Raw genomic sequence first — 25185 nt, 5'->3', positions numbered from 1 at the left:
GTATTTTAGTTATAGGTCCATGTATATAAACCACACTTTGTGGTCTTATTCAATTAATCAGAAAATATATTAAAACCCTAAACCTAAGCCTCCTCTGAACATGGTATCAGAGCATGGTCTCTATCCTACTGGTTTTTTAAGAATTTTTCCAGAAAAATTCTATTACTCCACCTAACTGTTGTGTTCCTTTCCGCTGCGAACTCGCCACCGTTGCTCGCTGCCCATTGTCCCCGTCGCTCGGCTGCACACCCCCTTTGCCACCGTCGCTCGTCGCACAACCCTGTCGTCACCGTCGCTCGCTGCCATCTCTTCTGCTCCTTCCCGACGCCGACGCGTCTCTGTTGCTCCAAGTCGTTCAGTCGCAGCGACGCCGACGTCATTGGTTCTTCTGTGCGCCGACCAGTCGCAGCGACACCGACGCCAACGCCGACGCCATTCGTTCCTCTGTGCGCCGACCAGTGGCAGTGACAACGGCGTTTGTTTCCTTGTGTGCCGAACAGTCGCAGAGACGCCGTCCGATCTCCTGTGCGCCGACCAGCACAGTGACGCTCTCTCTCTGCACCGTCTGCACCTCCGCGCCTCCGCCTGCTTGTGTGCATCTCCGACTGACTGCGCACGCTGCCCCGCACGCCTCCGCCTGCCTGCGCGCGTCTCTGGCTGACCGTGCGCTTTGACCCGCCTGCCTGGGCGCGCCTCCAATTGCTTGGGCAGTGGCTCACTGGTGGCTTTGCTTGCCCAAATCGTGCCTGTACCAAGTTTTTTGGCTTTGGTGTATTCCAAAGACCCACCGGTCCTGTGTTCGATTGACAATTATATATATATATACATATATATATATATATATATTTGTAGCTCTGTGAACCAAAAAAAAAAAAAAAAAAAAAAAAAAAAAAAAAAAAAAAAAAAAGAGGAAAAATATGTTGCATTCCCGGGTGAACTCTGTTAGTTCCTCCAGCTTTGTCGTCAAGTCAGGTATCTCTAACTCTGCTTTGAGTACTTCTGCTTGTACTGGTAATGGTGCATGGATAATTGATACAGGTGCTACGGATCATATGACTTCTGATCGTTATGTGTTTAGTCATCTTTCATCTGTCTGTCCTAAACCATTTATTGTTAATGCCAATGGTGTGTCATCTCCTGTTCTAGGGGGCGGCACGGTATCCTTCTCGTCTGGTTTGTCTTTACATAATGTGTTGTTTGTTCCTTCCTTAAATTGTAACCTTATTTCTGTTAGTCAACTAACCAAAACTCATAATTGTGTGGCCACATTCTTTCCTACCCATTGTGTTTTCCAGGATATTCATACCAAGGAGAAAATTGGCAGTGGTAGAAAGAGTGATGGATTGTACTATCTGGATAGTGGGGTTTCCGGTTCAGATGGTCGTGGCATTGTGAGTCTTGTTAATGGTTCCTCTGAAAATCAGAAGAAGATTTGGTTGTGGCATCGCCGACTTGGTCATCCGTCCTTTAGTTATCTTCGGCGTTTATTTCCCTCTTTATTTCGTGGATTGAACATTTCCAATTTTCATTGTGAAGTTTGTGTGTTGGCCAAAAGCCATCGTTCAGTGTTTCCTTCTAGTGCTACACGTATGGATGTTCCTTTTGCTTTGGTCCACTCGGATGTTTGGGGTCCGGCCCCGTGTGGTACACATAAAGGAATGAAATGGTTTGTGACATTTATTGATGATTGTACTAGGATGACTTGGGTTTATCTTCTGAAACATAAAAGTGATGTGTGTGCTGTTTTTCGCCTGTTTCATCATATGGTCCTCACCCAGTTTTCCTGTCCTATTAAAGTTGTGCGCTCTGATAATGGCGGTGAGTTTGTTAATACAGAGTTGACTCAGTATTTTGCTTCTGCGGGGATCCTTCATCAGACTTCTTGCGCTCATTCTCCACAACAGAATGGGGTTGCTGAACGCAAAAATCGACATTTATTGGAAGTCACTCGGTCCCTTCTTCTGGGGGGTCACGTGCCATCTCTGTTCTGGGGTGATGCCTTGAGTTCTGCCGTTTATCTGATTAATCGGACCCCATCTAGTGTCCTGGACTTTCGGCGACCTTTGGATGTTCTCTCGGATTTTGTCTCTCTACCAGGTATCCTTCATTTGGAACCACGAGTTTTTGGGTGTGTTGTTTTTGTGCATTTACATTCTCATCAGCGATCCAAGCTTGCATCTCGGGCCTTAGAGTGTGTATTTGTTGGTTATGGTCCATCCCAGAAGGGGTATCGATGCTATCATCCCTCTACTCAGCGCTTCTATGTTTCTATGGATGTCACTTTTCATGAACATCAACTTTTTTATTCTCCACGTCCACTGGATTCTACTCTTCAGGGGGAGGTTTCTAGTGAAGTGCAGAATCGAGATCGAGATGATATGTTGTTTTTTGATCAGTTTGGTTCTGGGAGTAATAGTGAGGAAGGGTCAGAACAGACTACTGATCACCCAGTGCCTGAGTCTGCGGATGAGACTGAGACTACGGAAATTACTGCGGATGATACTGAGGATGCGGAAATTACTGGAGATGATACTGAGGATATGGTAGGACAAGAATCCACGAATTCTGAGCCTGAGGAATCACCACTCCATGATAGTACTGCCATCTCTCCTACTCCATTGAATCAATCTTCTTCGTCCATTGAGGTAACCAACAATACTCTTGATTCACATTCTGGTTTAGATCTTGATTCTAATGCTTCTAAATTTACACTTCCTCCTCGGTCTAACCGAGGACAACCACCAGCTAAATATGAGCCAGATCCAAATGCCAAAGTTAGGTACTCAATTAATAATCATGTGTCGACTGTTAGGCTTTCGAAGTCATATGAATCGTATGTTCTGCAATTATCTTCTGTTTCTATTCCTAGTAGATTGCAGGATGCTCTTACAGATTCTAGATGGACCAAAGCTATGGCTGAAGAAATGGCGGCATTACAGAAGAATTCAACCTGGGAGTTAGTTTCTCTACCTAAGGGGAAGAAGACAGTAGGATGCAGATGGGTGTTTGCAGTCAAACACAAAGCTGATGGGTCAGTTGAAAGGTATAAGGCAAGGTTGGTAGCAAAGGGGTATACACAGTCCTATGGCATAGACTACTTGGAGACGTTTGCTCCAGTGGCCAAGTTAAACACAGTACGGGTTCTGTTGTCTTTGGCTGCTAACAAAGATTGGCCACTTCTTCAGTTTGATGTAAAGAATGCTTTTCTCCATGGTGATTTGACTGAAGAAGTATACATGGATCCTCCTCCAGGTATACCAGAGTTTGATAATACAAGATTGGTGTGCAGACTGAAAAAGTCTTTATATGGTCTTAAACAATCTCCGAGAGCCTGGTTTGGGAGATTCACCCGTGCGATGAAGAACTATGGTTATCGGCAGAGTAATTTTGATCATACTTTGTTCCTAAAGAAAAGGGGGAAGAAGATTACTGCTCTTATTATTTACGTTGATGATATGGTTCTGACTGGAGATGATTATGAGGAAATCTCTAATTTACAGAGGTACTTGTCTCAAGAGTTTGAAATGAAACAGCTGGGGGACTTGAAGTTCTTTCTTGGGATAGAAGTGGCTCGATCTAAACATGGCATATTCCTATCTCAAAGGAAATATGTTTTAGACTTGTTGTCTGAAACTGGTATGCTTGGGTGTAAGCCAGCTGTCACTCCTATGGAGCAAAATCATAGACTTTTTGAGTGTTTGGGGGCTTTGCCTGCAGATAAGGGGCGATATCAGAGACTTGTTGGAAGATTGATATATTTGTCTCACACTAGACCTGACATTGCTTATGCGGTTAGTGTAGTAAGCCAGTTTATGCATGCCCCGTGCAAACCTCATATGGATGTTGTGGAGCGAATTTTACAGTATTTAAAATCTGCACCTGGTAAAGGATTGTTGTTTGCTAATCATGGTCATGTAAATGTTGAAGGGTTTTCTGATGCAGACTGGGGAGGTTCAGCAGATGATAGAAGGTCTACTTCAGGCTATTTTACCTTTGTAGGAGGAAATTTGGTGACTTGGAGAAGTAAGAAGCAATCAGTTGTATCTAGGTCGAGTGCAGAGGCTGAATACAGAGGTATGGCACTTGGAGTAGTCGAACTTTTGTGGTTGAGACATTTATTGACTGATTTAGGATGTCCACCTACCAAACCTATGGACTTGTTTTGTGATAACAAATCTGCTATTGATATAGCACATAATCCTGTTCAGCATGATAGAACAAAACACATTGAGATTGATCGACACTTCATCAAAGAGAAACTTGAAGCGAAGATTATTAACTTTCCATTTGTGAAGTCCGAAGATCAGCTTGCAGATGTTTTGACCAAGGCTGTGGCAAATCGGGTATTTTTGGACTCACTAGACAAGTTGGGCATGTGCGATATATATGCACCAACTTGAGGGGGAGTGTTGGTGTGAGTCAACACGTGGGGTTATCGTGTAATTATTAGAATTAATTAGGTGGTTTATTAATTTCTGTATTTTAGTTATAGGTCCATGTATATAAACCACACTTTGTGGTCTTATTCAATTAATCAGAAAATATATTAAAACCCTAAACCTAAGCCTCCTCTGAACAGATTCCAGGGTTGCTGAGGTTTGAGAATGAATTTGAGGTCGGAGAGGAAGTTGTCTATGACGACCAAAGGGGAAGCCATTGCGTTGGGAATGAATTGCTGAGATGACCACTGCAGTGATGGCAACTTGTGATCATGGTGTGGTGGCAAAGATCAAGAGGGTGGTGATGGATTAGGATACTTACCCGAGGAAGTTAGGATTGGGGCTGAGGGCGTCCATGAAGAAGAAACTGATTGCAGGAGGGAAATTGAATAAGCAAGGGAAGCCCCCTGAGAATACCCCTCAGGATTGGTCAAGGAATGTGGTTTTACCAACATGTGGGGATTCTATTATCGCTGGCACTGCTGCTGCGCTTGCCACTGAACCTGCTGTGGCAGAGAAAGAGGCAACTCTTGTAGACAAGGAGAAGAAGGAGAACAAAAACAAGGACAAGCGTAAGCGTAAGTGCAAACTAGAGGAAAGGACTGACAGCCCTGTTCCTGTTCCTGCTAAGAAAAGCTAAGGTGAAGATCGAAGTTGAACAAGTCAAGAGTGAAGAGAAGAAGAAAACGAAAAAGGACAAAGGGAATGGTGTTTTGGATTCTTCAGATGGGAACAAGTCTGAGAAGGTGAAGCTGGTTCTCCTGAAACAGAAAAGTCTGAGAAGAAGAAAAACAAAGATGCTGAGGATCATGGTGCTGCATTCTCCACCGGCACTGATAACTTGAAGGGTGATGGCAAGGCTGATAAGAGTGAGAAAAAGAATAAAACAGATGCATAAGATTAGAAGAAAGGATTAGGGTCTTTAAATTGCACAACTTTTGAATATATGCCTCTCTTTTATTTCATCCCAACTTTGGAATTTTCGTATTTCGTTTTTGTAAGTTTTTATGGGCTTTCCGCAGAACTAGTTTTTGTAGTTTTAGCACTGAATGTTGTAGTTGTGCTATTTTATTTTTTTGGCCGGATTGCAGTTGTGCTATTCAACGGTCAATATTTGTGTCATTAAAATTATGAGCTAAAATTTAAGGTTCATTCATTTTAACTACTAAATTTCAACAACTTTTTAGTTTAGGTATCAAAATTAAATAACATTTTAAATTATGTATTAGTTGAAAAGTTAAACAAAATAATAAAGTAAAAGGTATTAGAATTTACAAATATTACATCACATGCCACTATAATAAAAAATGAGCAAATTGTAATTTAGTATCTCAATTTTTTATGTTATTTCAACTTAGTACCCCAACTTTGAAAACTTGCAAAAAAAGTACTTCAACTTTCATTTTGTGTTAAAAGAGTACCTTCGTTAGTTTTTCTGTTAAATAAACCGTTATCTGCTGACGTGACAGAGGTATTTTCGTCTTTTTTCTCAAATTTAAAAAATAATAATATTTTTAAAAACTTTTGAATAAAAAAATTTCTTAAAATAAAAACTTTTCCCCCTCCCCCTTCCCTAGCCCCCTCCCTCAGCCCATCCCCGCCTCTCTCCCTCCCCACCAACACAGCCCCTTCCCTCCCCCCCCCCCCCAACCCACCACCTCTCACCTAGCCCCAACCCACCCGCCACCCCACACTTAGCCCCTCACTCAGCCCCGCACCCAAAACGACGAGAGCGATCAATGGCGGACCTTCTGGTTGGTACAACTAGGCTTGGGCACGATGCCTGGGTCCTCACCCAACTCGTCCAATCCACTTTCCCTTCCGCGAGGACACCATCATCAACCTCATCTCGTCCTCGATTCGTCTCGCGCTCGAGAACCTGCTTAGGCTCGACGAGGTTGGGTGGGAAGGGGTCGGGGGGGTTGCGGGGGAGGGGGAGGCGGTGGCATGGGTGGGGTAAGGGGGTGAGGGGAGGGGGTGGGTCGGGGTTGGGTGAGGGGCTGAGTGAGGGGCTACAAGTGGGTCGGGGCTAGGTGAGAGGTGGTGGGTCGGGGGGGGCTGGGGTGGGGAGGGAGAGAGGCGGGGAGGGGCTGAGGGAGAAAAGGGCTGGGGAAGGGGGAGGGGGAAAGGTTTTTATTTTAAGAAGTTTTTTTTATTTTTTTTATTTTAATTATTTTAAGAAATTTTTTTATTCAAAAGTTTTTTAAAATATTATTATTTTTTAAATTTGGAAAAAAAGACGAAAATACCCCTGCCACGTCAGCTGATAACGGTTTATTTGACAGAAAAACTAATGGAGGTACTATTTTGACACAAAATAAAAGTTGAGGTACTTTTTTGTAAGTTTTCAAAATTGGGATATTAAGTTAAAACAACAAGTACAGTTGAGGTACTAAATTGTAATTTGCTCTAAAAAAATAAAAATAATATTACATTAATTTATACTATATTATATTAAAAAAAAATCAACCTAGTCACAACTTAACTGTGACTGTTTTGGTAAATTGAAAGAGACAACTCACACTACTATATTAAGTATTATTTTGATATATATTTATACTATATTGTAGTATAATTTCTCTAAAAAAAATTCAATCAAGTCACAACTTAACTGTAATTGTCTCACAACTTAGATGTGACTGTCATTCAGTCACAACTAAATTTGAAGTTGTGAGTGTTGTACAGTCACAACTAAATATGAAGTTAAGACTACATTAGCAAATTTTCAAGATAATATAAAAGCTTCAAGGTCAATTTTGTCAAAACTTTATAAATTTTAACTAACATCCATCATATGTGGGCCAAAGAACAAAAATGTCAAATGGAAAAAGCTCAAATCAAAGGGGGCCAACATATTTGTGACATAATCTAAGAAACTACATTTAAATTTAGTAATTCAATTGAAATATTATATGGTTTTCATGCTATACCAAAAAATTATTGGCATTTAGTATTTAATCCTAATTTTCTATTAATTTATACTATATTGTATTAAAAAAAAAAATCAATTATGTCACAACTTAACTATGATTGTCTTGATACATTGAAAGAGACAACTCACACCACTATACTGTGTATTATTTTGAGTAAAAGTATTGTTTTGACCTCTATTTATACTATATTGTAATATAATTTCTCTAAAAAAATTCAATTAAGTCACAACTTAACTGTGACTGTCGTTCAGTCACAACTAGATTTGAAGTTGTGAGTGTCATACAATCACAACTAAATGTGAAATTGAGACTACATTAGTAAATTTTCAAGATAATATAAAAGACTCAAGGGCAATTTTATTAAAACTTTATAAATTTTAACTAACACCCATCATATGTGGGCCAAAGAACAAAAATGTCAAATAGAAAAGACTCAAATTAAAGGGGCTAACATGTTTATAACCTAATCTAAAAAACTATATTAAATTTGGTAGTTCAATTGAAATATTATATGGTCTTCATGCTATACCAAAAAAATATTAAGATTTGGTTTTATACCAAACATACAAAAACTGTTTTTTATAATCGCAACACTTAATAAGGGTAAATCTGGTATCCCATATGAAATCCAATCCGTATTATAATTCGATGATCAAAGCAGTCTATTTGAAGTGTTTGTTAAAACATTATGTTCATCTATTTAGTTGAACAAAATCAAATATCAAAATTGTTTTCGATTTGTCTAATTTTTTGCATACATGATTTATAGAAAACTAAAAAATAGACGGTTCAAATATTTAAAATACAATATAAAGTTGACTCTACAAAAAATTTCTTATTTACCCTTATTTGAGAGATCCCATATTAGAATGGGCATTAAGTTTACCAAACACTGAAGTAATTTCCAAAGTGATTGTTCTCACATCACTTGCAAAAGTGATTATTATCACAGCTTAGCAATTCAAAAGTTGCCCTAAAAGGTGCCAACACAGTGCCGCCTATCGATGAGCTTCAATACGAAATTTGAGAGAGCAAGTGTGTTTAGGACGTTCAGTGATTTTCGTTGTGTTCCTTGAAAATAATATAATAGGATTCGACAAGAATTTGTAGCAACTAACATAGGGACTTATATAGCATAAGTTGAAGGCTCAGATGAGTCAGACTCATAGTCAAAGGTCTCGTCTGAACCTCCATTAGCTCTCAACGATGTCAAAAAGAGAGTGACGGGAGATGTAAGAAAATATCACCGATACATGCTCAAGCGTCTGAAGAAAGATTTAAGTAATTTAGAATTATTTTAAGGGAGATTTAGAATTCATTCCATTTTATGAGTCATTCTTAGACTAAGACCGATAGTGATTTAAAATTTTTAATTAAGTCCTTTTATTTTTCTTCTTTGACGGCTTTATGTTAGGTTTTAATTCCAAGATTTTTGGCTCCGCCCCAAATCTCGGAGTTAAAACCTAACATGCAGCATCTACAAAGCTCACTTTACACCCTAGGAGAGGAAGTACCCTTCAAATAGGGAAAAATATCCTTCAAATCGGGAAAAAATTTTATTATGAATTAAAATGATTTTCTTATAAATTAAAATGACTTTATTATGAATTAAAATGATTTTCTTATAAATTATTATATATTAAAAGAATTTTCTTATAAATTTTAAAACACTTCTGGTCTCCATCTAAAAACTGTTTTTCTAAAGGATGTAAGTCTAATTATCTTTTATTTTAATCCTTGAAACTCAAGTTTTCATTATTTTGGATTTTTATTTGATTGAATCCATTTTCATAATGGATGAGATTTGGTTATTATTTATTTATTTTTTTAGAATTTTAAATGTTGAAGTTTTGAGACAGTTAATAATTGTGTTGGTTTATTTCGTGTGACAAATAATTGAGCATTCCAGTATAAGGTTAAATTGATTAATCATTAATTGGTCATCTCAAATGTATTTAATGGGGCAAAGTTCTATACAACCAAGGTTGCATGAAAGGTACCCCAATTTTATTTTATGGGCATTATTGCCGCTTAAAAATAAAATCAAAGTTTTACATGTTACGGCCGGCAACTATATAACACCATTATTGATGGTCTGTGCTAACTATTGCTTGACGGATCGAATAGTTACTAAGATATTCACTTATGTGAAGATAAATGCTCAAACTATTAAATTATATATATATATATATATATATATATATAAACGGAACAAGTCCGGCTAGTAAGAGGAACTAATTTTGAGGGACTGTGAGAGACTCTTTTATAACAGGCAACTAGATTAAACCAAATGACATCTGGTTTGTCGACTTTATGTTAGGTTATAACTATGCCCATTCTATATCCTAAAAATCCAAAATCTCAGAGTTATAACCTAACATGCAACCTCCACAATGCCTATTTAACACCCTAGAAATGTATCGATGAACTCATCGATGAATGAGGTCAAAAATATGTGTCATTGGATTAATCTAAGTGTTGTTATAAAACAGTCCATCACTGTCCCTTAAAATTAGTCCATCATACTAGCCATTCTCTAAAGGTAACTGCACCAGTCAGTTTAATGAAACATTCGTTCTTCCCAATTGTTCATGGTTAATGAAAACGTCGTTTAGTAGAAATTTTACATAAAAAGGATAAATTCATAAAATAAACAAGAGCCTCATTCAATAAGAAGTTGTTCTTGAGCCAACTTATTTCTAAGAAAGACTAAATATTAAAAAGAAAGATTGTCGGATCGTTCAAAGGGTTTTGTATTGTTCAAGCCTTCAAGGGGCCGCACGGTCTTTCATGTCAAACAAATTGAAATTGAAATATTGACATAGTGATTTTATGTAAGAATATTGTCAACTTATGCAAGGAGTAAAATTTCGATGGAAATTTTGACGAAACTTTAGATGAAAATTTTGAGAAATTTTAAATTTCGACAATAGTTAGATAGAAACGACGAAAATTACTATTGAAATACGAAAATTTTGAATAAAATTTTACCATATGTTTATTAGGTCCATTGATTTTAACTATTAAATTTTAATAACTTTTTAGTTTATGTACCAAAATTAAATAGCATTTTAGATTAGGTACTAGTTGAAAAGTTAAACAAATTAATAAAGTAAAAAGTATTAAATTTACAAATATTACATTACATGCCACCACAAAATATATATATATATTACATCACAAATATTATATTAATTTATACTATATTGTATTATAAAAAAATAAAAAAAATCAATCCAGTCACAACTTAACTGTGATTGTCTTGGTAAATTGAAAAAGACAATTCACACCACTATACTATATATTATTTTGAGTAAAAGTATTGTTTTGACCTCTATTTATACTATATTGTAGTATAATTTCTCTAAAAAAAATTCAATTAAGTCACAACTTAACTGTGACTGTCTCACAACTTAGATGTGACTGTCGTTTAGTCACAACTAAATTTGAAGTTGTGAGTATCGTACAGTCACAAATAAATGTGAAGTTGAGATTACATTAGCAAATTTTCAAGATAATATAAAAGCCTCAAGGCCAATTTTGTCAAAACCTTGTAAATTTTAACTAACACTCATCATATGTGGGCCAAAGGATAAAAATGTCAAATGAAAAAGGCTCAAATCAAATAGGTGAACATATTTGTGACCTAATCTAAAAAACTACATTTAAATTTAGTAGTTCAATTGAAATATTATATGGTCTTCATGCTATACCAAAAAATTATTGGGATTTGGTATTTACTTCTAATTTTCTAATGTTTATTTAACATATTATCTACTACATTGATAAAAAATAATTGAAGAAACCTAATTATATAGTATGTTTTATGTTATATAAGATTAATGCGCATTGAAGGCAAATACTGTTAAATAAAATTAGTATATTCTGTATACTCTATAATGTATACACTAAATCCTATATACTCTACATACCCTAATACTATTATACCCTATAATCTATATAGTAAACCATATATACTCTATAATCTATACTCTATATTGTTTATAATATGGTATAAGATATTAGGGTATTTTTAATTTTTTTTTATAGAAATATATTAGAATTTAGAGTTTAAAAACAACTAAACGAAACTTCAAAAGAGCCAAACGAAATCTCAAACCCTTTTTTCTCTTTCTAATTGTCCTAAGGCCCCAAACTCCAATCAACCCTTAACCTCTTTTTTTTTTTTTTTTTCCCTTTTCTTTTTTTCTCTTTTTTTTTTCTTTCCTTTCTTTTCTTTTCTTTTTCTTTCCTTCATTTTCCTTTCTTTTTCTTTCCTTCCTTTTCCTTCCCGTGACTTTCTCTTATTCCCTCTCTTTTCCCTCTCCAAGCCCATCTGTCTTCTTCCCTCTTATTTTTCTCTCCCAACCCAGCTGTGCGCATCTCTAGCTTCCTCCTTCCTCTTTCTCCTCTCCCTCCCCGATCTCCCTCGATTCTTCATCTCCTCCCCGATCTCTTCTCCCTCCCTCCATGTTGGCTGGGTTTGAACTGTTTTTTACAATTTTGCTGGGTTTGGACTTTGGACAGAGAAGGAGAAGATAGAGAGAGAAGCGGTGAGCGAAATTTTTGAAATTTTGGCAAAATCTTGATGAATACTTGTTAAAATTTTCATATCTCTAAAAAACAAAATTTTATTCCTTGATCTTATGTTAATGTAAACTTTTGTACTTGGTTATTTCCTAAAACAATACGACCAATTTGTAAGCATTAGATTAGGTTAGGTTAGGTTAAGTGAGTCAAGTGTTGGTCTTAATCGATGATTGCAGTGGAGCTAATGAATCCAAGTTCAAATTTAAAACATATGTCATAAATACCTTGCATTCATCCTAGGTGATTAGTTTCAATTGCATATTTGGTTTGTCTTGTTTGTATTTAAAGGTTTTTCGGAAATAGGAAAGTTCATTCAAATTCAAAAATCGTTTCTTAAGAGTGCAAAGTGTTTTAAAAGAATTAAAAAAAAAATGTTTTGAAATTCTCGCCCTAAAGGACTGATCCTCTAGGAAGGTTCTTTTTTTTTTTTCTTTTTCTTTTTTTGTGTTTTACACTGCAGGACTAGTCCTCCACTATTCACAACATATTTTTCTTTCTGAAAGACCGATCCTCCATTATTCACCTAAAATTTAAAGTTGTGTTTCTCCATGTTTAACTAGGTTTTGTCTCCTATTTCAATCTTAATCTTTTCTAACAAGCCTTGTGACTTATTTCCTACTTCTATAAGGTTTTGCTATCTTATAAATACATAGCTTTCTCATAAGCTTAAATTGCTCACGCATATTACACAATTGGAGAGATAGTGCATCCTAGAGTTTTTGTGTGAGAGTTCATTGATTTAATGAACATCCTTATTGCATATATAAATACTTATCATATAGAGTAGTTCATCGTGCATTAACATAGATAGGTTGAATAGATTGTTCTTTGTGAATAATCTATTCAATCTATCACATTTGTTCATCCATCCTCCATCATTGATTGGACTCGACCATCAAGATCGAAGCCGGGTTCATGAGCTCTTGTCGTCAGGACGTTGGCAAGATCAAATGTCTCTACTCAATTCAAGTGATCGAAGAGTTCAAGGTGGCGTAAGGTCAGTATACTCTCTAGAAGGAGTCTAATTAAGGTTTGAATCCAATCATTAGTTGTAACTTTTCAAGTATCATAGTAAATTGATTTTCTCTAGACTAGGTCCTGCGGTTTTTCCCAATCGAGGGTTTTTCGCGTCAACAATTCTTGTGTATTATGTGTGATTGCTTGTTTGAGTTTATTGATTCACATATGTTTAATTTGTTGCATATTTAATCAACTTGGTAAATTCTAATAAATGGACGACAACCAGGATGGAGCCTTTTCCATCCAAATTACATCTGAAGCAATTGAAAGAGAGAAACTTGCAAGCTTGATGGGCTGCATTATTATAGACTCTAGGACAATAAACAAAAGAAATACTATAGGAGAGAGAGCGGATGTCATCTACAATAGCCACCTCCGAAGCTAAATAGTCCGGCATAGAAAGTAGACGTCTAGCTTCCATCGAATCAGTTTCAAAAACACACCGGCGTAGACCCAATTCTGATTCTCATTTAGCATGTTCCCCATTTAATAAAATTTACTTATACAAGTGTGGATTCCTTATTTGTTTGAAATGTTCTACCAAATAAATGTATTAAGACTAAATCGAGACATCTGTCAAATAAGCTCACAAGTCACAAAGTATTCACATGAAGCGCACGTACAAGAATGTGTCAATATCATTATACAACCCTGAAGCAGTATAAAATCAAAATAGCTCAAGTGAGCATTTAAAAAAATTAATTTGTTGGAATGAAAATGTTCACACTTGAATCGGCTTGAAAGACACATCTAAGAGAGATGCACACAAATACGTTATGGGCATAAGATCATCGTATTATGGTCATATTGTAATGATTCAAGTTTCATCAATGAGCAGACAAAACCATTATGCGCTTTCACAGAAGATGGCAGTAAAATTGTTCAAAATTGACAGCAACAAGAGGAAATACACAAGCATTAGTGCTTAGAGTAAAATACAGTATTAGTCGAGTGAAAAGGTCTCAAGCTTGAATCTCCTTCAGTTGAAGTAAAAAAAAAAGGAATGGTTTCATTTCTGGTACAATGAAACCAGTATTTATGCAGCCCAGGAAACCTCTTTTAGCGTTCAACAAAAGGGTGTTTAGAAGCCCTGAAGCGGACCTCCAATCTTCATCTTCTGGACAATTTTGGACCAAAGGTATACCAGAAAGGAGCAAATTAATGCTAAAGCCACCATACGGATCTTGACATGGTTTGAAACATTTTGGCTGTTGATCTTGTTCCATATCCGAGTCATTCTCTGCAATGAACCAGATACAGATATAGGTTTCAGAAAGCTGTACCATCCCACAGACAGACACACAAATTTGAAGGCAAATTGAAGAATCAATCCCAGAAAGACCTGTGCACGGAACTACAGAAGTGCCTCCAAGAAGACGTCAATGATTAAGTGGCCCAGAAATGTATCTTTTATTTTCTTGTTTCAGTTACACTACATTTTTGGCCCCTGTAGTTTGACCAGATTGCCACTTAGAGAGAGAGAGAGAGAGAGAGAGAGAGAGAGAGAGAGAGAGAGAGAGAGAGAGAGAGAGAGAGAGAGAGAGAGAGAGATAAAAGTTTAAACAGTACACCCATCACTCTTAACTCAAACTGCAGAATATAGAATGTAATAGCAATCCATCACATATAGTCCAAAAGAAAGTGAATTATGCAAGCAATGATGTAAGGAGTAGTTAATGGTATACCAGCTTAAGCAGATCCCTAACTTCCTTCACACGTTTTTGTTTCAACTTCGCCTCTTCCTGCACCAAAATACATCAACAAATAAGAGAACAAGATTAAAAGCTACCTAGAACTTTGTTGTAATCAATCTTACAAGTCCTGATGCATCAAAAGTAGCTCATAGGAAGAAATAAATCACTTGACAGAGACAAAACATGAAATTCCAAAAGCATTCTGATATAATGCAAGAAAACTCATACCTATTAGACACAAAATTTGAAAAATTTAAGTTTGCAGACACATAATATTACAACAAATTCCAGAAACGAACTCCATTATACAAATATAACCAAGCAGAGAAATGTGTTATATAACATAATTTGATGCTGAAAGAAATTTCTCACAGAGAGTTTATCTAATCATATCTTGTACAATGAACCTTCAACCACAAAAGTTTGAAATAATAATAGTAAAGAATTACTAAATGGTCTTAACCAAAAAAAAAAAAAAAGAATTACTAAATGGTAAAGTGAACTAATGACCACCAATTTAAACCCAATGATACAATCATCCATCCTAATGACATAATGATAAATTTGACCGACCAGAAAACCTAATTTGGATGCCAAGAAATTATAGGGACAACTGAAATCTTAACAATTTCATAAGTTGAGATCCATGCAAAAAATTAGGGCTCTTTTCAATTGCAAAAAGTTTGTAATGAATTCCAAAAACATCAAATTATTTTTTGACAATTACTCGCAAAGAAAATTCGAAAGAAAAAGAGGCTAATGGTAGTAGCTACCGATATATAGAAGGGGGGAGCTCTGAAGAGTGCTTCTTCCATTGTTATACGGCAATGAAGAAAACAACGCAGACAATCGTGGCCTTAGGGTTTGAGAGGAGAGAAATTTGGGAATCTCAGACTCTCAGTCGGGTTAGGGTTTGAGAGAAGAGTAAAGGAAATTTGGGAATCTCAGTCGGGTTTGAGAGACCACACAGATCCTCGTACGAAGGGATAGCGGTTGTTATTTTGAGTAGCAGCTTTTCTTTTTATTTAGGCTTTTTTGCACTAATCCCATCCAGAATATGGAGTTGTGCGCATTTACTACCCATATATATATATATATATATTTTTTACAATTTGCCATCTAATTTTTTTTTTTCGTGTTACAATGTAACATTTACTGTTCATTTTCGTTAAATTTTATGTTACCTCCGAGGGCATTTTTGTCATTTCCTGTGATAGTGCATTTAAAAATCTAATGGTGTGTTTGGATGGAGAAAAAAAATTTGGAATTTAAACAAAACTCAACATTTAAGAAATTACATGCTTTAATTTCTTTGTTTGGGTTCATAAATATAGAATTTCGTAAATTCTATGTGGAAAAAAACTTGGGATTTAAAGGCTGTAAATTCCAAGTTTAAATTCCACCTACATTGATGTCATTTTCAAAATTCTAATTTTTATATAAAAAAAAAGTCGTGTCCGCCCATCACCTCGCCAATTAATTACAATACCACCACCACTACCACCATGCTGCCACTACCACCACCACTGCCATTGCCACCGCCACTGCCACCTCCGCCGCCACTATCACCACCACAACCATCGACACCACCTCTGCCGCCACCACCTCTGCCGCCACCACCACCGTTGCCACCACCACCTCTGCCACCACTACGACCACCACCGCCGCCACCATCACCACCACCACCACCGACACCGCCACCACCACTACCACTGCCTGCTGCCACCACCATCGACACCACATATGCTGCTACCACCACAGCCGCCACAATTGCCACTACCGTCGCAGCCACCGTCACCACCACTGACACCGCCACCACCACCACCACCGACACTGACACCGCCGCCTCCATCACCAGTGCCATCACCACCACCATCGCTGTTGTCGTCGCCACCACCATCGCTGTTGTCGTCACCACCACCATCACCATCACCGCCAATGTCACCGTTGCCGCCACCTCCAATACCCCAATTTTTGCCACCACCATTTCTCCCACCGCCCGTGAGCCATCACCCCTACTATCATCGTCAACTTACCACAAACATCATTTTTATTCTTGCCACCATCACCATCACTCTTTTATAAAACTACTATAAATTTCGTATTTAAATTCCATTATGATTACATTTATCCAAACAAGAGAATTTACAAATTCTAGAATTTTAAATCACGTCATTTTTAATTCCATCATTTGTGAATTCCTTAGTAGTTTCAAATTACTTCATCCAAACGCACCATAAAAGAAAAAAGATAGTCCCAGGTATACCCTTCAATTTGCCAATTTGCCAATTTGCTTACTTGACACTCAATAAGTTTTTTTAATAAAAAATTTAAATTTAAATTTACTCTCAAATAAGAAAATAGAAAAAAATTAATATAAAAGAAAAAAAATCTTCAACTAAATTGCAGCAACCATGGAAAAGAGAGAGAAAGAGTAGGTGGGGGTCGCCTGATCGCCAAATTTTCCGGGGCGGGGAGATGTCAGGGTATGAGGAAAAGGTGGCAGATATACGCGGAGGGATGAGAGAGAGAAAGCAAGAGAGAGAGAGAGAGAGAGAGAGAGAGAGAGAGAGAGAGAGAGAGAGAGAGAGAGAAAGAGAGAGGGTAGGGGTCGTCAGACTTTTTCGACGGCGAAAGAGGTTGGGAGGCTGTCGGACTTTGCCGGCAATGGGGATGATCATCGAGGTTAGGGGATAGAGAGAAAGATGAGGATTAAGGGTGATGGGGCATGCAACTCTACTACTTTTTTTTCCCTTTTTTTTTTTGTAATTTCTTTCTTTTTTTAGTTTGTAAAATTTTTTAAGCTTAATTGCAATTATATACCCAAACTTTGGGTCCATTTACAACTAGATACATCATCTTTAAAAACTGGCGCTAAGGTACCCCTAGTACGAATAAACGGCGCTAAGGTAACTCTATTAGTTTTTTCGTCAACAACTCCGTTAAAAGCCAACGTGGCGCTAACGTGGCCCACGTGAACTGCAAAATGCTGACGTGGCAGGGCATAATAGTAATTTTGTCTCTTTCTTTTTTTGACAAAAAAATTAATTAAAAAACAAAAGAAAATAAAAAAAAATTGAAAAAACGAAAAAATAAAAAAATCAACCATCCCCTTCTTCTTCAATGTTCAACTCTAAATCTTCCCTTGCAGTCAGACTTTCAATTGTTCCCGCCATCCCACACCTCCTAGTTCAACAGTTCCCACCAACCCATACTTGAGCCTTACTTTGCTGCCAAAAACCCACAAAGGTATTATCCCCTTTTACATTTGAATGTCCTTGTCCCTTTTTTTTTTTGGTTGGGTGGGGTGGGTGGACGGGACTGGGTGGTGGGGCTGGGTGGTGTGGGTTGGGAGGTGGATCGGGGTGGATAGGGCTGTTGGGGCTGTGTGGGGCTGGGTAGGGTGAGGCGGGGCTGGGTTGTGGGTGGATGGGGATAGGTGGCGGGGGAGGGGGAAGGGGAGGGGGCAGGCTGGGATGGGGTGGGGTGGGGCGAGGTTGGGTTAAGAGGTTGGACGAGGGCTAGGTGGAAGGGGAGGGGGGTGGACGGGGCTAGGTGGCGTGGGAGGGAGGGGCTGGGTGTGAGGTGGAGGAGGGGAGGGTTGATTTTTTTCTCATTTTTTCAGTTTTTTTATTTATTTTTTGTTTTTTAATTAAATTTAAAATTGTTAAAATATAAAATTTTTTAATTAATTTTTTTGTCCAAAAAAGAGAGACGAAATTACCATTATGCCCTACTACGTCAACATTTTGCAGTCCATGTGGACCATGTCAGCACCACGTAGGTGTTTAACGGAGCTGTTGACGGGAAAACTAACGAAGGTACCTTAGCGCCGTTTATTCGTACTAGGGGTACCTTAGCGCCGGTTTTTTAAGATGAGGTACCTAGTTTTAAATGGACTCAAAGTTGGGGTATATAATTACAATTAAGCCAATTTTAAAAAAAGAATTTGGATGTAAAAATAATTATTATTCACTTTTTTATAACAATATTTTATTTTTAAATTATATTTAAGGACAAAATGGGAAGTTAGGAGAAAAAAATCTAAATTAATTGACAAATGGATGTTAGAATTCTCACCAAAAGATAAAATTGGGTGGTAAATTGTAAATTTTTGGCTAAAGTTCAATTTAGACACTCAACTATAGAGGTGTTTCAACTGTATCCATCATCTACAAAATCATTCAAAAACATACCCCATCTAAAATCTGAATTGAAAAACTGAATTGTTCTTTCTCTTTTTTACCCCTCTTCACCTCCCACACTATTTCTCTTCCCTCTCTCCAGCCAACCCTCCCAACCCAGCCCCTCCCGACCCCACCCCCACCCTCACCCCTACCCCTACCATAACCTTCTCGACCCCAACTATAGCTTGTGGGGGGATGGCCGACACCAGGGTGACCCGTCGGTGGCCTTTGGCCGCCGGAAAATGGCCGGCCTTGGCCGGGCTAAGGTGCGCACGTGGAGAGAGTCACACGGGAGAGGAGAGGCCAGAGTTGGCCTAGTCACGACTAGACTGTGCGAAGTCACACGAAAAAGAAGGGTGGGGGGTAGGGGTAGGGGTGGGGTCAGGAGGGGCTGGGTTGGGAGGGTTGGCTGGAGAGAAGGAAGAGAGAGAGAGAGTGGGTGGTGGAAAGGTGTAAAAACAGAAAAGAAGAAGAAAAATTTATTTTTTTCAATTTAGATTTTAGATCGGGTACGTTTTTGAATGATTTTATAAATAATGGATGCAGTTAAAATACCCCTTATAGTTAAGTGTCTAAATTAAACTTTAGCCTAATTTTTTTTTTGTGGTAAATATGCAAACCCCCTATATTCTGGGTGATATTAATGCAAAAAAGTCAGAGTAAAAATAAAAGAAGAAATTTCTTGCCTCTCAACGCCTCATTCCCTCCCTCTCTCCACTCATAGCCGCCTTCACTCTGCTCTCTCTTTCTCTCTCTGAAACTCTGAAAGCAAAATGATAAAGCGACGATTCTACAAGATGAAGCATGGCGACGGAGATGGTCCCTCGAATGCATCTTCGTCCTCCTTAGACTCAGAAGTAGAATCAGAAGAACCCACACAAGACATACTCCTCCGAAGAAGAACAACTCAACAACGATGCTCAATCTTGCTCTACCTCCTCTGGTTTGTTCTTTCTTTTCTACCTCATATTCTAACATTATTCAAAATACCATCAGTTTACTCATTTCTCTTAATTTTTCTTTTATTTATATACATATTTGAATTTTATTCTATTTTATTTGAATTTTTATTCATGCATGTGGGCATGTATCAATAATGCCCAATTGACTTTGTTTGTTCTTTTCTGGTTTCCAGGATATGAAAGTGAGGATAGCTAAGCAAATGAGGTTCAAATTGACTTGTCATGTAAGACTTGTTTGAAAAAAAGCTAAGCATTTTTATTAGTTAAGCTTGAGTTGTTTGCATAGCTATACAATTACGACATATATATATTTCAATTGGGTTAGGAATTGTTTTTATTGATCTTAATACATTGTCTTTTGAAACAACAACAAGCCTTGTCCCAACTATTTTGGGTTGGCTAAATGAATTATGATCCTCTTAAGTAAGTTACACACTGCCATATGGTTCCTAATCACCTCTACAACTCTACCCATGTCGATTTTGACCTTCATCTACTTTTAGCACTACCCTCTACTTAAACAAAGAAGAAAAAGAAAACAACAGCAAAAAATAGAAGGAGAACTAGAAGAGGCTAGACATTTATATCCTGATGTGTTCTTATTTTAGATGCCAATTTTACTGCTGAATTACATGATGTATTGTTGAGCAAGAAAAACATGTGACCCTTGGTTGGCAGATGAGGCATAAAATTGATATGGAAAATGGGTTCAATTTGTTCCTATCACATAACACTCAACATCTTATGCCTAGGCTCTTGAGGTTTTTGGAATAGGTTTTCTAACTTAGCGTAACATGCAAGTAAAGGAAAACCAGCGTTAATCCTAGAAGATAGATCTGGAGTCCACCAGAGAATTGAGAGAAACCTAAACTTTTTATGAATAAAAATAATCATAATCATTCTCCTACAAACAGTCAATAAGGTTGTTTAAATACTTCCTCAACCCTAGGCATTGGTGGCCTCCAATTTTTTTTCTGACCTCAGTCTGCATAGCCTGAACATCTTCTGCCACATTTTCAGCTGCCACATTTACCCGGCCCTATGTCCCTTGGAAAGCTTCATTAGATCAACCACATGCTTAAGGACCAAGGTGTAAACCAGATAAAAAGGCAACTGCCTTATTGCACTATGAGCAACATTGTTGTATACCAATTCTGCTTGGGGCAAAGCAAAGTCCCACTGTTTTGGCTTGTCCCAAAATTACTATGAATCATATTGCCCATGGTCCTGTTTGTCCATCAGTTTGAGGATGGGCTGTGCTACTACAATTCAAGGCTTTCTCAAACATCCTCCACAAAGTGATCCATAAATGGTTGAGAAACTTTGTGTCTCGAACTGAGGTAATGGACTGGGGCACTCTATGCAATCTAACAACCTCTTGAAAAAATAATTTTGGCTATGTTGGATGCATCAGATGTCTTCTTGCATGGAATAAAGTACGCTATCTTGGAGAACCTGTCAACAACAACAAAAACATAATCTACACCTCTTCGGGTTCGGGGAAGACCCAACACAAAGTCCATAGAGAGGTCCTGCCAAATGTGGGACCATAGATAAACTTTATATGAGACCTATGTCACTCATTTGGAATGGGTCCGGAGAAAATAAGAGAAAGGCATAGAGCCCCTAGAAATTACATGAAGGTGAGGTGCCTTGACTTAAATGATATGACCTATGCTCTTATAAATCTAATGGGATGTATAGACAAGGTTCTATCACCTATAGCATTGGAGGTATGAAACACCATAAATTGGAGGACCTATTGGACACAGTAAGGACTTTTCCGATAATATTTTCACTCATTTTTTGGTCCTTCAAAAGGAAAAGGCTAAGGTTATTACCACTCCTTCTTATACCATCTTTAAATTGTTTCTTGAAAATGACATTTGTTAGGAAACATCCGCGCAACTAGCAAATTGGAATGGACCGCCGCAAAAAAGAAATGCGGGACTTAAAATAAAGTATTGAAAGGTACTCTAAAATCATACCAGCACTCTTCCACAAGGGTAAAAGACCGTCAAAATGTTATAAGGGTCTTCACCAAAATAGTTTAAAACATAGGTTTTCACCCACGTGATTCAAACCAAACATAGGTCCTCACCCTAGCAACGTAGTGTGGGGTATCACCAAACCAATTCAAAGTATGAGATATTCACCCAAATGAAGGAACAGATGACTCCATACTTTACCCCAACCACCGGACCTATCCTCAAATGAACGGTCCCTGCAATTAGCAGACCTATCCTTAAAAGGTACGGTCCTTGCAAAATACAAATCAAAGGTCCTCACCCAAGGGTGACACAAGGCCTAGGGAAATAAACTCTAAGCTAGTAACACTAGTTTGTAACGTGAAGCCTCACCAACACGAGGGCGTTGCTTCACTCTACATTCAAGTAACATGAGACACCATCCCATACTACAAAAATGTAACGCAGGCTCCGACCAATTTATTCAATGTATCATAGTCCTTTATACTATATTGCATTGGGTCTTAGCTTGTAAAAAAATTATTTTTTGACAATTACTCGCAAAGAAAACTCGAAAGAATAAGAGGCGAATGGTAGTAGCTACCGATGAATATAACAAGAAGGGGCCTCCCTAAAGTGCTTTTCCATTGTTATACAACAATGAAGAAAACAACGCATACAATCGTGGCGTTAGGGTTTGAGAGAAGAGGAAGGGGGATTTAAAGAATATGTAACGATGATGAATCCTCTCAAACTGTTTGTTTTGTTTTACATCTTTTCTAAACAATTTCAATTAATATTAGAAATTGTTTTTTAAAAAAAACTAATTGTCACAACACTTTTTTTTAATTAAATACTTAGCGTAACATGCAAGTAAAGAAAAACCAGTGTTAACCCTATAAGATAGATCTGGAGTCCCCCAAAGAATTAAGAGAAACCTCAAGTTTTTATGAATAAAAATAACCATAATCATCCTCCTACAAACAGTCAATAAGGTTGTTTAAATACTTCCTCAACCCTAGACGTTCGAAAGTCAAAAGAAAATAAAAATACAAAATATGAAACTTTATTCAAAACAATAAATTGCTTATTGAGGCCTTAAACGAAGGAAGTTGGCCAATTTTGTCACTGGGCAGGCTAAAGCTAAAAGCTCCTTTTCTTGGCCTTCTGGCAGTCAAGTGGTTGCATGATGAACTTATTTGCTATTTGTTCTACAACAGTCTCCTCTACTTTAGAAGAACTCGACCTTGAGTTATCATCAAGATATAAAGGCTCGGTATTGTCATGATAGGCATGCAAGTCTTCCACATTAAAAGAGCTAGAAATACCCATGGACTCAGTAAATCCACCACATAAGCGTTGTCACTAATCTGATGGAGAATTTTGTAATAAGGACCATACTTGCGTGGTTTCAGTTTGTTGTAGATACATCGGGAAACCTGTCTTTTAGCAAGAAAACCATAACAGAATCATCTTTTTTGAAAACCTTCACTCGCCTATGTTTTTCTGCAGCAGCCTTGTACTCGGCATTGGTGGCCTCCAAGTTTTTTTTTCTGACCTCAGTCTGCATAGCCTAAACATCTTCTACCACATTTTCAGCTGCCACATTTACCCGGCCCTATGTCTCTTGGGAAGCTTCATTAGATCAACCACATGCTTAAGGACCAATGTGTAAACCAGATAGAAAGGCAACTACCCTGTTGCACTATGAGCAACATTGTTGTATACAAATTCTGCTTGGGGCAAAGCAAAGTTCCACTATTTTGGCTTGTTCCAAAATTACTGTTTGTCCATCAGTTTGAGGATGGGCTGTGCTACTACGATTTAAGGCTTTCTTAAACATCCTCCACAAAGTGATCCATAAATGGTTAAGAAACTTTGTGTCTCGATCTAAGGTAATAGACTGGGGCACTCTATGCAATCTAACAACCTCTCGAAAAAATAATTTTGTCTATGTTGGATGCATCAGATGTCTTCTTGCATGGAATAAAGTACGCTATCTTGGAGAACCTGTCAACAACAACAAAAACATAATCTACACCCCTTTGGGTTCGGGGAAGACCCAACACAAAGTCCATAGAGAGGTCCTGCCAAATGTGGGACCATAGATAAACTTTACATGAGACCTATGACGTAACGAGCATGTGACCATTTCCGCGAACCACCTTTGCACCATAAAACATAAATGGACGCTTGTCATCAATGGTGGACTCTATACCATCATCCAATACCAAGAATTCACCAGAAACGAACAAACCATCAGCAGGAACTACAGATCCCAGTTTCAAGCACACTATGTCACCTGACACAACATCGGATATGGATACATCCCAGTGGTTTCCCCCTCTGCAAACCTCAACTACCTTTCTACTCACCTCTACAGTTTGCATCACTGCACGGTTCTATGAATTTTCAAGCCAGAAGTCACGTATAGAAGGTGCACCCACAAGTATACTGATGACAAACATTATGATAGCCCCTTCATACCAACTGGTGCTCGGGCCTTCCTCCTTGATACCGAACCCAATTGACAGCACTGCAGACAGGAAGAGAAGGAAAATGGTGTAATTGTTGCAAGAGTTTAGGAGAAGTTTGGAGAAGCTTGGAGCAAGAGCCTGTGTTGTCGAGAGTGCAGTGACTATGCGTCGAGAACAAACATCTTCTTTATCGCTTGGGATTCCCTTCTGTAAATCCGTATTGAGAGCTTCTGCAATTCCTTGGATGCCTCCAAACTTTTGTAAGGAATCAAAGTCCTCCTCCTTTACTATCTTGGCAATATTTTCATGCTGGAGTTTTGCATCAGTAGTAGTACTACTATCACCCTCCTGGCTCAAATGGGCATCTTCAGAAACTTGATCGGGTGAGGCAGGTGAAATTTCTGTAGTCCTTGTAGGTTCCAAGTCTTGAAAAAATCAAGTATCCATAAGTTAATGACAGGTTATTTGAATTGCAAATCAATTTATTGGTTAAAAAAAAAAATAAAGGATCCAGAGTAGATAGAAAGTCCTCTCTGTAAGAATTAAATGGACTAATGCCTTGTGTTACTCAAAGTCAGTATTACACTAATACTTAAGATACAAGTAATATGTTTATTAATAAGACATAAATCAGCAAGTCCATCTTAAATAGATTACTTATCTGAGTTGGACTAGGAAGACTTAGTTACCTAAAGTCCTTATGTTATAAACAAGGCAATGATCCAGCAAAGTCTTTATAGAGTCCTATTAGGATTGGATTCTGGAGTCCTTGATGTGAGGTACTAGGAATCTATGAGTACTCTATATAAGCACAGGTCCCTGGTCACACAGCTAACACTTAAAATCAATAAGCTCTGCCCCATTGTGTGAGAGGTTAATTCATTGCTGTGATGGCTAGAAGACTTGAGCATCTTGA

General features: G+C 37.8%; 1 long non-coding RNA gene and 1 pseudogene across 1 annotated transcript; one reads left to right on the top strand and one right to left on the bottom strand.

The window, feature by feature from the left end:
- The first annotated feature begins 4634 nt into the window (after positions 1-4634).
- On the top strand, positions 4635-13911 carry LOC147299807 (uncharacterized; annotated as a pseudogene).
- Positions 13814-15716, bottom strand: LOC147299806 (uncharacterized). The gene is made up of 3 exons (XR_015119894.1): positions 15450-15716; positions 14668-14724; positions 13814-14222 (listed from the first exon to the last, which is right to left on the bottom strand). It is a non-coding gene; the product is annotated as an uncharacterized LOC147299806 (long non-coding RNA).
- Between the last annotated feature and the right edge of the window lie 9469 nt (positions 15717-25185).

The sequence above is a fragment of the Dryas octopetala genome, chromosome 1, assembly GCF_963921425.1.
Source record: "Dryas octopetala chromosome 1, drDryOcto1.1, whole genome shotgun sequence".
Taxonomy (NCBI): Eukaryota; Viridiplantae; Streptophyta; class Magnoliopsida; order Rosales; family Rosaceae; genus Dryas; species Dryas octopetala.
Note: the sequence above shows the minus strand (reverse complement) of the source record. Positions and strands in the feature narration are given on the sequence as shown.